The sequence below is a fragment of the Varroa destructor genome, unplaced genomic scaffold, assembly GCF_002443255.2.
Source record: "Varroa destructor unplaced genomic scaffold, Vdes_3.0 BEIS01000007.1, whole genome shotgun sequence".
In the NCBI taxonomy this organism is placed as follows: domain Eukaryota; kingdom Metazoa; phylum Arthropoda; class Arachnida; order Mesostigmata; family Varroidae; genus Varroa; species Varroa destructor.
Genome location: NW_019211460.1, coordinates 20,994,512 through 21,007,623, shown reverse-complemented (window position 1 = coordinate 21,007,623; position 13,112 = coordinate 20,994,512). Strand labels below are relative to the sequence as shown.

Sequence of the window (13,112 nt, the reverse complement as noted above, 5' to 3'; positions counted from 1 at the left end):
GACATGTGTGGATTATGTAGACTGTGTACGTATCTTGTATAACATCGCAGTACGAACCGGACGCACATATATGTGATGAGCAATTCGTGTGTTAAAGAAAATCGGTGAGAGAGACGTAAACCAAGAAATACCCGCCTGCGACAACGAAAGGACAACATATCCGTCGTATTCTCCGGCCTTCTGTCCGCTGTCTGTCTCTATATTCTTATTCCGCTTCGTTCAGCTTATGCTGCTACAAAGTTTCATACCTGGCCTTGCCTGTCTTAGTTTGGACGCACCCACCGTAGCCGCCGCCAATAGATACTCCTTGGATGCCGTTCTATTTCTCTCCTTTTGAAACAGCCCTGTTCCAGCAACAATGACTACAGTCACAGTCTGCCTTCATGACGGCGATAGTCTAGTCGGACGTATGGCAGCTCCACAACTTCGTTCAGCCACGTTGTATTGTAAGTATGTAGGGCGGCTGTTCCGGTACAAGTGCTGATGAACAGCAAGGAACGTAGCTGAGTTCCTGTGCTTCCACTTTCTTTCATCCACATGCGCCGCTGGTAACCCGTTATATAGAATGCTGTTCCTGTTCAGATACAAGTTATTAATGGTAGCGTCACCGGCACTGCTGCCAAGGCTATTGTAGCGGGTCGCTTCGACTTTAGCGAAGCGCAGGACGCTGGCAGAGGGGCCTGATGGGTCATACTACGAGTCTACGGAGCGGCGCCAACTGCGCGGGCGGCTCTAAGCAATGGCGTCCGCGAACAGAAAACGAAGAAAGTGTAGAGAAAGCAGAAGGTGGAACAGGGGACGATGATTCGTTTGTCGTTGCTGCTGCTGCTGTTATTCGGCGAAGCAAATGATACCAGAGCCTGCTGTTCCTACGACGCGTCACGAGAAAAGAGAAACGAACAACAGAAATGGGAGGGGGCCGGAGCGATGCAAGCCTCTCGTTTTACGCCGGTAAATTGGTTTAGATAGCTTTTGGTGGATATGAATGGGACAGCAAGGAACGGAACGTTACGCGCGTTTTTTTATAAAATACATCATCAGCATGCAACGACGCCTAGAGGAATGACGAAACGCCGGGAAGTGGGGTACGATTATTCAAAAAAATACCAGATTAGCTTCGTTTCAGCAATATTCCTACCCTCCATACATGTTTTTCCTGCGCGGCTTGCCGATGGTATAATGGTACCGTTCGCTCCTCTCCGAATCTGTGTGCGGATGAAGCTCAAAAAGAAGTCCGCCACTAGTGACGGAAGACTTAGGCCAGGCGTAGAGAGGGAACGGAGGTAAAAACCAAAATCGGCTTGTTTCTTGTAGTCGAGTTTCCAAGAGAGCCACAGAGACAAAGAAGTCTACAATCGGACTAACAATTTCAAGTTGAGTGAATACCAGAGGGGGTTATTGCACACAATTGCACACGTCGTGGGGTGGCATGAGATTGGGGGGCTGGCAGGTTTGCGACAATATCTGCACTCGCCTTGCTACCACTAATGTCAACCTCTTCAGTATGAAATGAAGGGCACTATTATTAAGATGAATGTCGGTAAACCGCTTTCGTCCTGTTGACTACGAAAACTCCAGAAAATGGTGCTGAACGTTCGCGCTTGTTTCCCTATATTCAGACACGCATATCTGCACACAAGCCAAATGTCAACATTGTTGTAAACCACCAACATTGTAGTACTTAATGTTATGTTCCTAATATTACGTAGGGAGAGGGTACAGTAGAAACGTTTTAAGTGTACGATATATGCATTAGTGATTGGAGAAAAATGACTGACATTTAATATCTTTTGCCAATTCTGATTTTTAAGGATCTGTTATGAGATGCCGACCCACGCTTTATTTTGACCCATTATTCAACGGCAAGCTATATATTTTTCGCAATTATCGTGGACAGGGCGTTCCCAAGAAACTATTACAGTTTTTTCTAATACAGAAAATGTAGCCGGTCACCATTTACTAACTGCTATCAGGTGCGTAGCATGTTAAGCGTAAAAAACTAAATGAACCCATCTCACTTAAAAGAAACTTAATTATGCCGTCGCACCCAGTCGACGCCGGGCCAAAAATTGTCTTTCGATTGAAAGGCGAACATCAAAGGATGGAAAAACACAGCTCCGTGATAAATTTATTTTATCGACTAATATACAAAGGTATTTACCATTGGTATTGTCATCGCTATCAGGAACAATTACGTGTAGCATTGCCTATTTATCAACGTACGGTCTTTTGATCTAGATAGAGTAACGAAAAAAAGAAAAACAAAAAGAAACACTTTAGCAGTTTTGAGCGTTTCATCTATATATTTTCGAAAGTACAAGTTCAACCTACGGGGCTGTAATAGCCACTTTGAGGCGCCTCTACGCAATGATCAGCGCGTAGCGCGGTTAGTGGTACTCTTAACGAAAATAATAATCAGGTGTAGCCCAATCCAATTCAACGAAAAAAATAGAAGCTCGCCGGAAATCGGTTGGTTGGTTGGTACAGAGAATGAAGCAAAAAAAAAAAAACGGAATTTGAATGAAGTATGCCCCGAGGCCTTCCTGCAAAATAATTTGAAACGAAGATAAAATAACGCTTCATTGCGAAAATGCTTAAAGAAGAGTAACGAACCAGTTATTCCGATTTGAAGCCGGCTATATCAACCAAGAGGAAGTAGTCGATGTGTCCATATTTCGATTAGTAACTATGTCGACTACCGTATGGCGTGCAGTATGAGCTAAACAGAAAACTAGGCCAAAAGGGATTCGACCATGCTGAGCAGATACGTGCATGGTAAAGGCCAGTAGAATTCGATAAGACTGCACTAAAAATGAGTGAAACCGTTTGTCTGGTTGAAAAATGTAGCTGCATCTGAACTTAGTAATTCTGGCAGAGGTGATGTTACGGTCGGTCTGAAGTTGATGAAGCGAAAGTCCGACTGGCTACGATCGAATCTCTAAAAATGCTCATAATGCAAGAGATCACCATTGTTTTTGTTAATGTAGAGTCTAGTGAATATAATTCTGCTTAAAAGAACTAAACGCGTTCGTTCTAGTATAACGTATTGCGTAAGTACTTATAATTTAACCTTCCGTAACTGCAATTGTTATTGTCATTATTTTAGTATATGTATACTTTTTTGTTAGTCTTGATCGTTAGACATGCACATACATAGAATGTGTAGGTTGGTAAGGCATGCATCCAAGCTGGAGGGAGTTTTAGTTTTTATAAAAATCAAGGAATATCCATTAAGACTCTTCCCACTGATGTTAAGATAAGCTCATTGCATCCGCCTGGTCCCTTTTCCAAATCGAAAATACTCTCTCTTCAATGAACGGTCTAATCACGTCCTGTGAGTGACTGAGGTAGAAAAAAGACTAAGCTCAAACGGACAGCTTTGCCTTCTCGTGAATACCAAAGGCAAACTAAGATCCCATCGGAGTCTAAAGTGGGCCCAAAGAATTTCGTTGGGTCATAAGGCTATTGCTGTTCTGTAGGGTTTTGGGTCTGTGGGCCAACCCAGCTGTTTGGCTTTGCCTTTGGAGTCTGTCATTTCCAAAAAGAATTTCCTTTCTGAAACTTAAACCGACTAATCCTGCACGGGAAAGCCGATTTATCTGTGATGTTCTGAATTTTGAGTTGACTCCCCTTGGCGCTACTCTTTGGAAAGAACAACCTCTTGCGCAGCTTTTTAGGAACAGGAGCTTTTATTGGGGTGCTTGCTAATGATATGCTTGTCACTTGACCAACGAATTTTTAGTCTATTTTTGTCCTGTGTTCTAGGTGAGATACGCACCATATCCGCGTGCCTAAATATAAATTCTGTTCAGTGATGCTTCGACAAGAACTAAAAAAAGGTAAAAAAAAGTATTAATATGTATACAGTACTTGTTTGAAGTAGCAATCGTCATTGTGTCTGAAAATTAAAGCGCGAATGATAAAGTATAATTTGTCTCAATTGAATTCAAGACGTCATCACGAACATCTGTTGTTTTCTTTTAAGATAAAAACTGTCGACTTATGACATGTTTACCACAGAACAGGCTAAGTGCGCAGTTGTGTTTGTAAGGCTATTTTAGCAACTAAGGTTCTTATTAGGTTCTGCAGCTCGGCTTTCAAAAGCCAGACACAGGGGGTTATTCTTATACATTGGATGATCAATTTTTGTCACTTTGTTTATTTGACTCTTTGAAAAGGAAGCTTCAGCGTAGCATCTTATTGGGACATGCAATTGCTCTTAGGTCAAGCGCCTTATCTCATATTTACAATACGATCTGGGACATGAAGCTTATTATAATTCCACTGTTCGTATCAGGCTTAGAGTACGTAATAGCATAGCAACAGAGTGACAGACTGATCGCCACGGTCACACCGTGTTGTTAATCGTATGGCATGGTATAATAGAGCAACTTTTGTGGCGTGAGTAGAAAATTAGACGGGAGAGAGCGCCGCTACTGCTGAACGGGATTAACCACTAAATAAGTGATGCGTCATCATCCGCAGAGATGCGACAAAAGGCCTCAGTACTTTTTCCGTTACCTCTATAGCCGTTATGCCGCCATTCTTCGAGCAGAGTTCGCTTGGTACCCCCTCGACGGCAGCAACAGCGGAGAATGCTAGCTAGCGCCGCTCCGGGCCAGCCGGCCACGGTTACTTGCCATTTCTCGTCACACATGTACGTAATATCTGCTGCTGGCAGAGGGAACATGGTTGCTTCCTATAACATCATAGTACTTCCTGGTAATAGGAGTTACAGCGTGTAAAGTAGAATAGTCCATGAAGTTTGCGCCTCATTGCCTGCAAGCGGCGGAAGCTCAATGGCCAACTAAGTAGACAAGCAGCTTTATTCGTAGGTGGCAATGTCGTACTGAAGAGCGTTGTGTCATTGACTCGAACTTACTACTGCAGGCCTTCTGTAGAGATATGTATGGCAGCCCGGAAACGTGCGAAGATGCATCGCTAATAAGCTTCTTCTACTTTTTTTGTTGCTCTGTAATGTCCTCACTCAACTTTCTGCTTGAGAAAGGCATAGAATGTGTAAAGCGAATTGGAAAGCAAGATTCCTTCAGCCAGCGCTACTTTCTTCATAGCTGGAATACTCTGTTTGTGTAGGCTATATTAGTGCTGGCGGTGGCAGGTTGTAAGTGATTTGTTTAGGCCGATCGGGCAGATAAAGAGCACGAACACATACGCGGCATTACTCGTGGTGGTGCAAAATGGCACCTTGACCTATCTTCGCAGAAGTCTAATAAACAAGCAGTGGGAATTGAGTGTCAGAACGCCTGAACTGATTAGAAGAAGAGCACCGAAACACAGACGCACATACAAATAGAGACCCATCTAGACTAATGTAAACTTCTGTTTTGAGAAAATCATTCTCCGTAAAAAGGTGTTTACTAAGATGCCCGTGCAATAACAGGAACCAAAAGGACTGCATCCAGCCGAGTCTACCGAGATTGCTGTCGATCGCCCAGCTAAAAAGCGTAGATGGAGCTGCACGATTTGCTAAGACTGAGCGGCAGGAAGCGTAGTCGTTGATTAATATACCGAGAATTTCGGTCGGGCAGTCCTAACCACTCTGCGTTGGCTACGCAGCGACGGCAGCTGTTATGGCTGTTGTGCTGCAATGCCTATTATAACTGCGCAACTAAACAATCATCAACCAGAAAACGATCGAAGAATAAGTTAACGGGCAGATACTTTTCATGATCGGTTACAAAGGAGTGATTTTGATTAAAAAGAAAAAAGTATGAAGGCCATAAATGTTAATGTTACGACGTATTGTTATTTGAGGTGTATATGGAAAATCGTATGCCTTGCTAATGAATTAGCGGTATACTACTGCGATATAACAGTGTTTCTTGATACAGAATCTTGACAAATTTTGCTCTCCCAGCCTTGCGCTGGCTTACGGTAACACCTACCCAGAATTTCTGTTCGTCTTTCCTACTTTATATCGACCTTCAATACCTGCGCTTAAATCACAAACATAATTATCGCTTGATTGAAATAACAATGAGCGTGGCTAATCTCTTCTAGGTGTTTGTCTTGAGGCAATTTCTCTAGCTTTTCTTAGCTTGTTGTATATTTCATGTTCTTCATAGTTTTCGGCATCTCTTTCTCGTTCTTCTCCTGCTCTCTGTCATCGACGTCGTGCAATGCACTAATGTGCCCGGTTTCTAGCTACGGACCAGATCTTCTTGTGATCCTCGTTTTCGACAACTTCAATAATATTCTTTCCTTAGCCTCCCTGATTGCTCTTTGCCCCTTAGCTTTATTTCCGCTGCTGCCTTTGCCCCTTTCGTAAATTGTCTTTCTTCTTCTTCTTCTGCTATGATGGCAGCGATTGACAAGCGGCTAATAAACATTTCAATAACAGCGAACGCTGTTCTTTTTCGACGGTCCAGGTAAGCAAGAACATTGACTACCATTGCTGTTGTGGATCTGCGACAGGCTCGGCTATCAAATCTGCGGCAGCGCCAGTGCCAGCATCGGCGGCGGAGGCTACTTCTCTTAGTGCGAATGTAGGCGGCCTGCGCATCGCACCGAATTGCATAATAGCTCCACTGATGTGCTCGTGGCATAGACAGGAGAAGTAGTTAGGAAAGGTTGGGAGGATAGGTGAAGCTTGTATAACGACGAACAGCGCGAAGAGCTTCGTACGAAAAAGGAGGACTTGGTTTCGCTGTCGTCATTCATGGGAGCTTGGACTTGCCGCTTCGGGATAAGCTGCCCCTCCGTGAGCTTCGATCAAGTTAAAGTCTTAGAAAGAATGAGAGACAAGCAAAACACGAAGACGAACAACAGAAGCAGCAAGAAAGGCGGTTGGTTAGCGAAACAAAGCGGAAAGGGGTCGGAACACTTTTTTGTATGTTATTGATGGAGCCAACCGACCGGCACAGCGGGAGGGCCTTTGGCCAAATTCGAGGTGAAGATAGGCGGTACACGATGGAGGTGGCTCCCTTTTTCTATCAGGCTAACTACCACTGAGCTCATATATCGTAGGAGGTACGGAATTACCAATTGCGAAAAAGCGGGAGAATGACAGAAACTAAGTAGGCCACCAACCAGAAAAACTCAACAAACCTGAATCACCTGGCCCAGTTGGGCCACTGGGTACTGCAACGAGAAGCGAAGATGGCTAGACTCAGGAAAGCACGTGGTCGGGGAAAAGCTACTAGTCGACCCTTGTTGTAAACACACTGTCGGCCTCTGTCTGCACGCACGCTTGTCGAACCCTGTCAAGCCAGAGGTTAGTGATTCGGCTTTGATTTTACAAAGTTAGGGATTTAGCTTAAGGAAAGCGTTGTTGGTCAGAAGTTTCTTCTCGTCCCTAGGGCGGTTCTAGCGGTGCCTGAGTTATTTCATGCATATTAGTGAGTTATCAACTAGAGATGTCATCACCTCAGCTTTCTCTTATTCCTTAGACTTTTGCGCCGCATGTCGATATGTGACAGGCAAGCCTACTGCAACGATCCAACTATACGTGGCCAAAATCTAAAACACGTCAGCTCGGCAGGGATATAAAAATCCTCAGTAGTAATAGCAATGGTAGCTGGCCTGGCAGACGTTGGACAAAAAGTCTTCACAACAAACCACTAGCGTCACCATCCAGCGATGTTTGAAAGCAGGCCATTGACCTACATCCTAAACTGGTCAAGATCTCAGCTCCTTGTCACTGATGTTGGGCTGACCAGCGCTAGCTGAGCAAGCAAGACCCTGATACATAGATCCATTTTAATTCAGAGGTTTAGGTTGAGAAAGCAGGTTTGCTTATAACCCACCGGTGTCACATGGGACAGGAGATATTGTGGATAGTTTTATATTAACATTATCTTACCACATTAGGATAGGTTTTATTGCACAAGGGTTGCCGCTACTCGTATGTTCGATTGGATCAAAAGGTGGACATCCGAAACTAAAATAGCTTCTCACCATCTTTCCGTAAGTAGATTAGAGTATAGTAATAATTTTTTAAAAATGCAAAAATTGAGTACAGAACATTGGAGTTGTGTGTGTGTGTGTAACCCTTGATCAGAAAAAGTTTACTACTTAATGTTAGTAAAAATACACTCAAAATCGTTGGAACAATAATACTTTTTTGTGATAGTAAAAGTAAAAAACATAGATGGATATTCAAATTTAGAAGTTTATAACGTGTTCCCGAAAGCGCCTGTTTTTGGCGTTTCGCCTTATAAACCAGCAGCATGCACTCAAGTCATACTTATACACAACGTACGTATATTTCTATACGGTGAAAGATCATGGCTAAACATAAATCAACGTGTAATTAGGGCACTCCGTTGTCTAGCGTGGTATAAGACAGGTATAGCCGACTTTAGCAGGCTGTAGGAATTGCGTAAATCCCTTTATCTTTGACTTTCGTTCATCTACCCATCTTCACGGCGTCCCAGCTGTACCCAGAAAAAGTTATATTTCCTTGTTTGTTTTGGATAATTTTTCAGCCGCACAAAAGGCTTAAAAATTAACGGTATTACTTCAACTTTCTCCTCCCCATAGTAATGCTATTTTTATGATTACTATTACACTTACGCAGTATCCATTTCCTTACTACTCCTCCGCCGAAAATGAATAGTCTAAATAACAGCCAGCAAACCGTTATCGCTACTGTAGTTACCACCGCCATTGCAATGACGACTTTTACCGTTACGCGAATTTTGAGCCTAGGACTTACCCTTCGCTTATCCAAATTCTCTTGGGCGAGGCGCGTAGGATATAGTTATGGAACATTAATATAATCTAACTGGGTTTTGTCACTCTATATGTGCGCCTGTGTGAATCTGTGCGAGGCCTTAACTGCGCGATAGCGCCAAATTAGAAAGCCGAACATTATGTAAAGGCCGACGTAGCGTCTCGGCAGATGTTTCGGACAGGAAGCGTAGCAGGGAACAAGAGGATACCGGCTTGATTGGGCGCGCGAGCTAGTAAGCGAGGCCTGGTAAGCGAGCGGCCTTATGCAACTCGGTGGTATACTGTACATTATAACAAAGCAGTAACAACAGAAACAACGACAACAATAACAATAACAAAAATAACAGCGACAGTAACAACACAGAGGCAATAAGCGCACAGGGGGTAATGAATGTAATAAGTGGAAACTTATGAGTATGCCTCCCGCCGAGTCGCTGTACCACTTGGGCAAGTCAACATAAAGGAGCCAATCGAATGACCAGGGAGCAGAGTGTAATTACGTTAGATGCCAATTTTCGAATATCGCTGGGACAGAACATGGGGCCGAATATGGTGCACTGGCTGTCTGGCATCGTGCTACGAGGTTCAAAAGAAATCAGTCAATCGGGAGATCTCACAACGCTTTCATTTCGCCGTTTTCACTTTGAATATTTCGAGGCGCGGAAACCAGTAATGACGATATATTAGGGTAACAATGTACTTGTTAGGCGAGAAGGACGCGATATGTACAAAGGCGATACACAAGCAAATGTGTCAGGACAGAAATAGAATCCTTTGAAATTGAAGGAGTACTATATTGTCTAAATATTAGTTTACACAACACACATGTTAACACCAAAACAGTTACAAAAGGTCATTTTCTTTATGGACATGGTGGTTAAAGTAAACGTAGACTAAAGTACAAGCCTATTCAATTCTCCATACGGACTTTATCTGTACGTTAAAATTCATTCCAAGGTATCCCAAGGAAGCTAATACTAGATGCAAATATTGATATATCGACAAAAATCACTCGATGACAAACATGTGGGCGTTACCTTCAATCTATGTATGGAACAGTTTTTAAAGCATGACGGTTTAAAAATGGGTGAAAAGCTTCTGTTTCGCTAAACGCTGCCATGCATGCCAAACACAGGTCGGGACTGAGGTGGCACACAATGTTCTTCTTGTCCAGTTAGAAACACCATAGCAGTCTTATGAGAATCCGACCGATATCGCGTTACAGCTACATATATATGGAAGCAATGATGTTAAATTGTACAGATTGCCGAAAGTACCTAACCTTATGGGATTGCTACACATGGCTAATATCAACAATTGCACTGTTTGGGAAGTGTTTATACATTACAGTGGCGTGTATATATAGCGGTGCCTCTAAAAAAGTGCCCACACTACATGTATAGCAAACGTCTGTGTCCGGAAAAACTATATAGCGGAGAGGCACGGCATCAGTTACTGATGGTTTTCAATGGCCTCATAGAAGTTTGCTGATGGTAATTCAACTAGACAAGCAGCATCGCTGACTAACGGCCACCCCGAAGCACATATGAATCTGGAAATCGAAAGAAGTGTACGAACAATTTCGCGCAAAAGCGCCACGTAACTACATCAAGGAAGATTCAATTAAGTCCTACTCGAACAGTACAAAATCAATGCTAAATCTATCCATCTACCACTTACGAATCAATTCATAGATAGGTAGAGTCTTTTTTTTGTCGTGGTCAAACTATGTGTGTAGCGCTTTTCTGCTTCGGTTAGCTCGAACAAAACAAATCCGCACATCGCACTGGGCTTGGATATGTTGTGGGCACAGCAAGGCATTTTTTTCTTTTCCATTCATGATATGATCAAATGGAATCGTATGGATCCCCTACGACATACGGGAGCCTCACGCTGACACGCAAAGACGACGAAAATCTTCTTCACATGTATGAAGAAACACCACTACATGTTTACATTCTACAAATAGCCTGCCAGGCTGTTATTCAACTGCTAGTCTGGCAGCTAAACTGTTGAGAAGCAAAAAATACCAATATGGAATCAATAAACTAAAAACAAGTAACGCATAACATGTAAGCCAGCAGCTAATATAGAAGAGACAGTTTCTGTATATGCATATATTGGCAGTTTATGTAAGTGACGATGGTGGGGAAGAATCACGAAAGGGGTACAAGCAACGAGCTAGGTCAAAAGTAGGCATCGCAGGACTCAGGGCACGTGTGCGGACAGAAACCAAACAGAACAAAACACACGAAAAAGAAGAAAGACGGTCTAAAAGCACAATAGCCCAACGGTAAGGAGTCGTGAGAAGATGGAAAGCAGAAAAAAACGTTCCCCCTTCGACGCTGTTGGTTCCACCTCTGATGGGACTACTACGATGGCAAAATGGAGGACGAAGAACGATGCGAGTTCAGTATACGCGAAGGTAGAATGAGAAAAAAGAAAAGAGGGAACGAGCAACAAAGGCAAAAAGAGAACTAGAAATAAAGAGATACGGACACAGACTAGGCGGTGGGTTTAAGCAGAGGAAGATCAACGGATGAGGCATATACAGGACGAGCAGGAGCTTTAGCAGCAGGCACAGAACAAGCTGCAAGAGCTGCTCCGTCCGTAGAATAGAGTCGTCGTCCTACGAAGGGAATGCGACCAGACAGCCAAGGGGGCATTGTTGGGAAGTAAATAGAGAATGGAAGTGGGGTGAGAGCTACGGGTTTGAGAACTGAAGTCTAAGCATTACTGGATCGCACGAAGTGGTGTATGTCACGCGTATTCTATGGAATGCCGTGTCGATGCAAGTATAAAGCCCGCCGCTTTTCGAAAGTCTATAACGCAAATGGAAAGTGGACGACGAAAAAGAAGGAATCTCTCCCTATCCACCCAAATATACAGCTTCGAGAAGGAATGAGTGATCTGAGGTGTTACTGCAATGGACATTTAAATAAATCCATATTCTTTTGAAATTCAATACACAATATTCAGAATATCGAGTCAACAATGTAGACATTTGCTTGCATATAAACAATTATTCGTGCTAGTATTTATATTAAAGGACGTCGCTATATACATTATATGTATGTACATGTATATTTGGGTTTTGCTACATACGTCGGTTAGCTGATGAAGGAAGCGTTGTGCTGGCTGCTGCTTTTGACATTCGAAGATCGCAGTTATAGCGAATTCACGGATCTTTCTTGTGGAGCAAATAGGACGTTATCATTAAACAAGAAGCGAAGAAAGAATAGATTGAAGCAGGTTCCATCCAGTGAATCTCCCCGAAATACCCTTCTTTTCGAACGAACTGCCTGTCTTGGCTCCCTCTATTGGACCGAACTAATATTAGACCAAGTTTATCGCTACAAATAATCGAAATCCGCATACGTCGGATGCTGTACGTATTGATACGGTGAAAATGTTTTTTTGAAAAAGTAAAGTAGCTGGTACCTATTAATATTGTTGCAGATACTATACTATAGTAACTTAAAGAGGATGAACTAGCTAGGGTAGGCAAAATTCGGTAGAAAACGTAAAAGACTCAATGGCTCTCTAGAATTCTACGTCAGAAACTCCTTCTGCCTGTCTACTAGCCTCCCACATTTTAATGGAAGTGAACTTGGATCCGCCGAAGTCGAAAGCCCCCGATAAAAGCCGAGTGACTGTAACCCGATCGCTCGAAGCTGCTTTGTTTCCGCTGGTTAGCGGACTCGCAGCAGGCCTTACTTACTTCCTCTGCTCTTCTGTATCTCAAGCGCTGGGCGCTGATCTTCCACCGCACTTTTCAAACCTATTGGGGTCCTTTGGCCAGTGCAGTCTTCTGGAATTGTCAAAAAAGAGACATCAGTCTAGTGCCCTGCGCTGGTAATTGCTGCGTACAGTAACTCGAAACGCTTCTGTTTAGCAAATTGAATCTTCTGCTTGCTCCTGCTTTACCTCTTCCGCAAAGGTTCCCTCGGAACCCGTGGCAACATGTCTGGCATCCTGACTCAAGGAGAAGATGATGATGATGAATCGGTATACGTGAAAAAACGATAGGAACTAAAAAAGACTCTAATTATGACTACCGATAGTCAATGCAACGGGCCCGTTTGTCTACCCGGCTTTCCGTTGCAGGCCGACAATGTCCCTCATCTGCCTTCTCTTTTGAATACAGCAGAGGTGCCACGACAAGGCCCCGACCGGCCATCGGTTGGAGATAACTCATAGTAAAGTTCATAGTCTTCATTTATTTACAGGTCATGAAGAAACTAACTTTATTGTGCGTATGAAGCAAGGTACCGTATATATGTTATCAATATGTATGCGATTACGGAAAAGAATGAACGGAGAGGATAATAATGCCTATGACAATTATTATTAACGATATTTTGAGCGATAAATAAACTAAGCCTATTTCACTATTCCGGGAAGAGAAGGCGGGTTTT

At 43.2% G+C, this 13,112-nt stretch overlaps 1 protein-coding gene and 1 long non-coding RNA gene across 7 annotated transcripts in view; both read right to left on the bottom strand.

Moving 5' to 3' along the window:
- Positions 1-13,112, bottom strand: part of LOC111254967 (A disintegrin and metalloproteinase with thrombospondin motifs 6-like) — a 236,974-nt gene that overhangs the window by 209,316 nt on the left and 14,546 nt on the right. The window lies entirely within an intron of this gene.
- LOC147754440 (uncharacterized) overlaps positions 1-13,112 on the bottom strand; it is a 30,044-nt gene that overhangs the window by 16,391 nt on the left and 541 nt on the right. Inside the window, exons 2-4 of one of the 6 annotated variants that reach the window (XR_015317565.1) lie at positions 12,416-12,505; positions 11,800-11,884; positions 2,162-2,234 (exon numbers count right to left, since the gene is read on the bottom strand). This is a non-coding gene — a long non-coding RNA (uncharacterized LOC147754440). Of the gene's footprint in view, positions 1-2,161; positions 2,235-6,694; positions 7,221-11,799; positions 12,506-13,112 lie in introns of those variants that run through there. The other 5 variants (XR_015317568.1, XR_015317564.1, XR_015317569.1 and 2 more) reach the window with 5 other exon arrangements.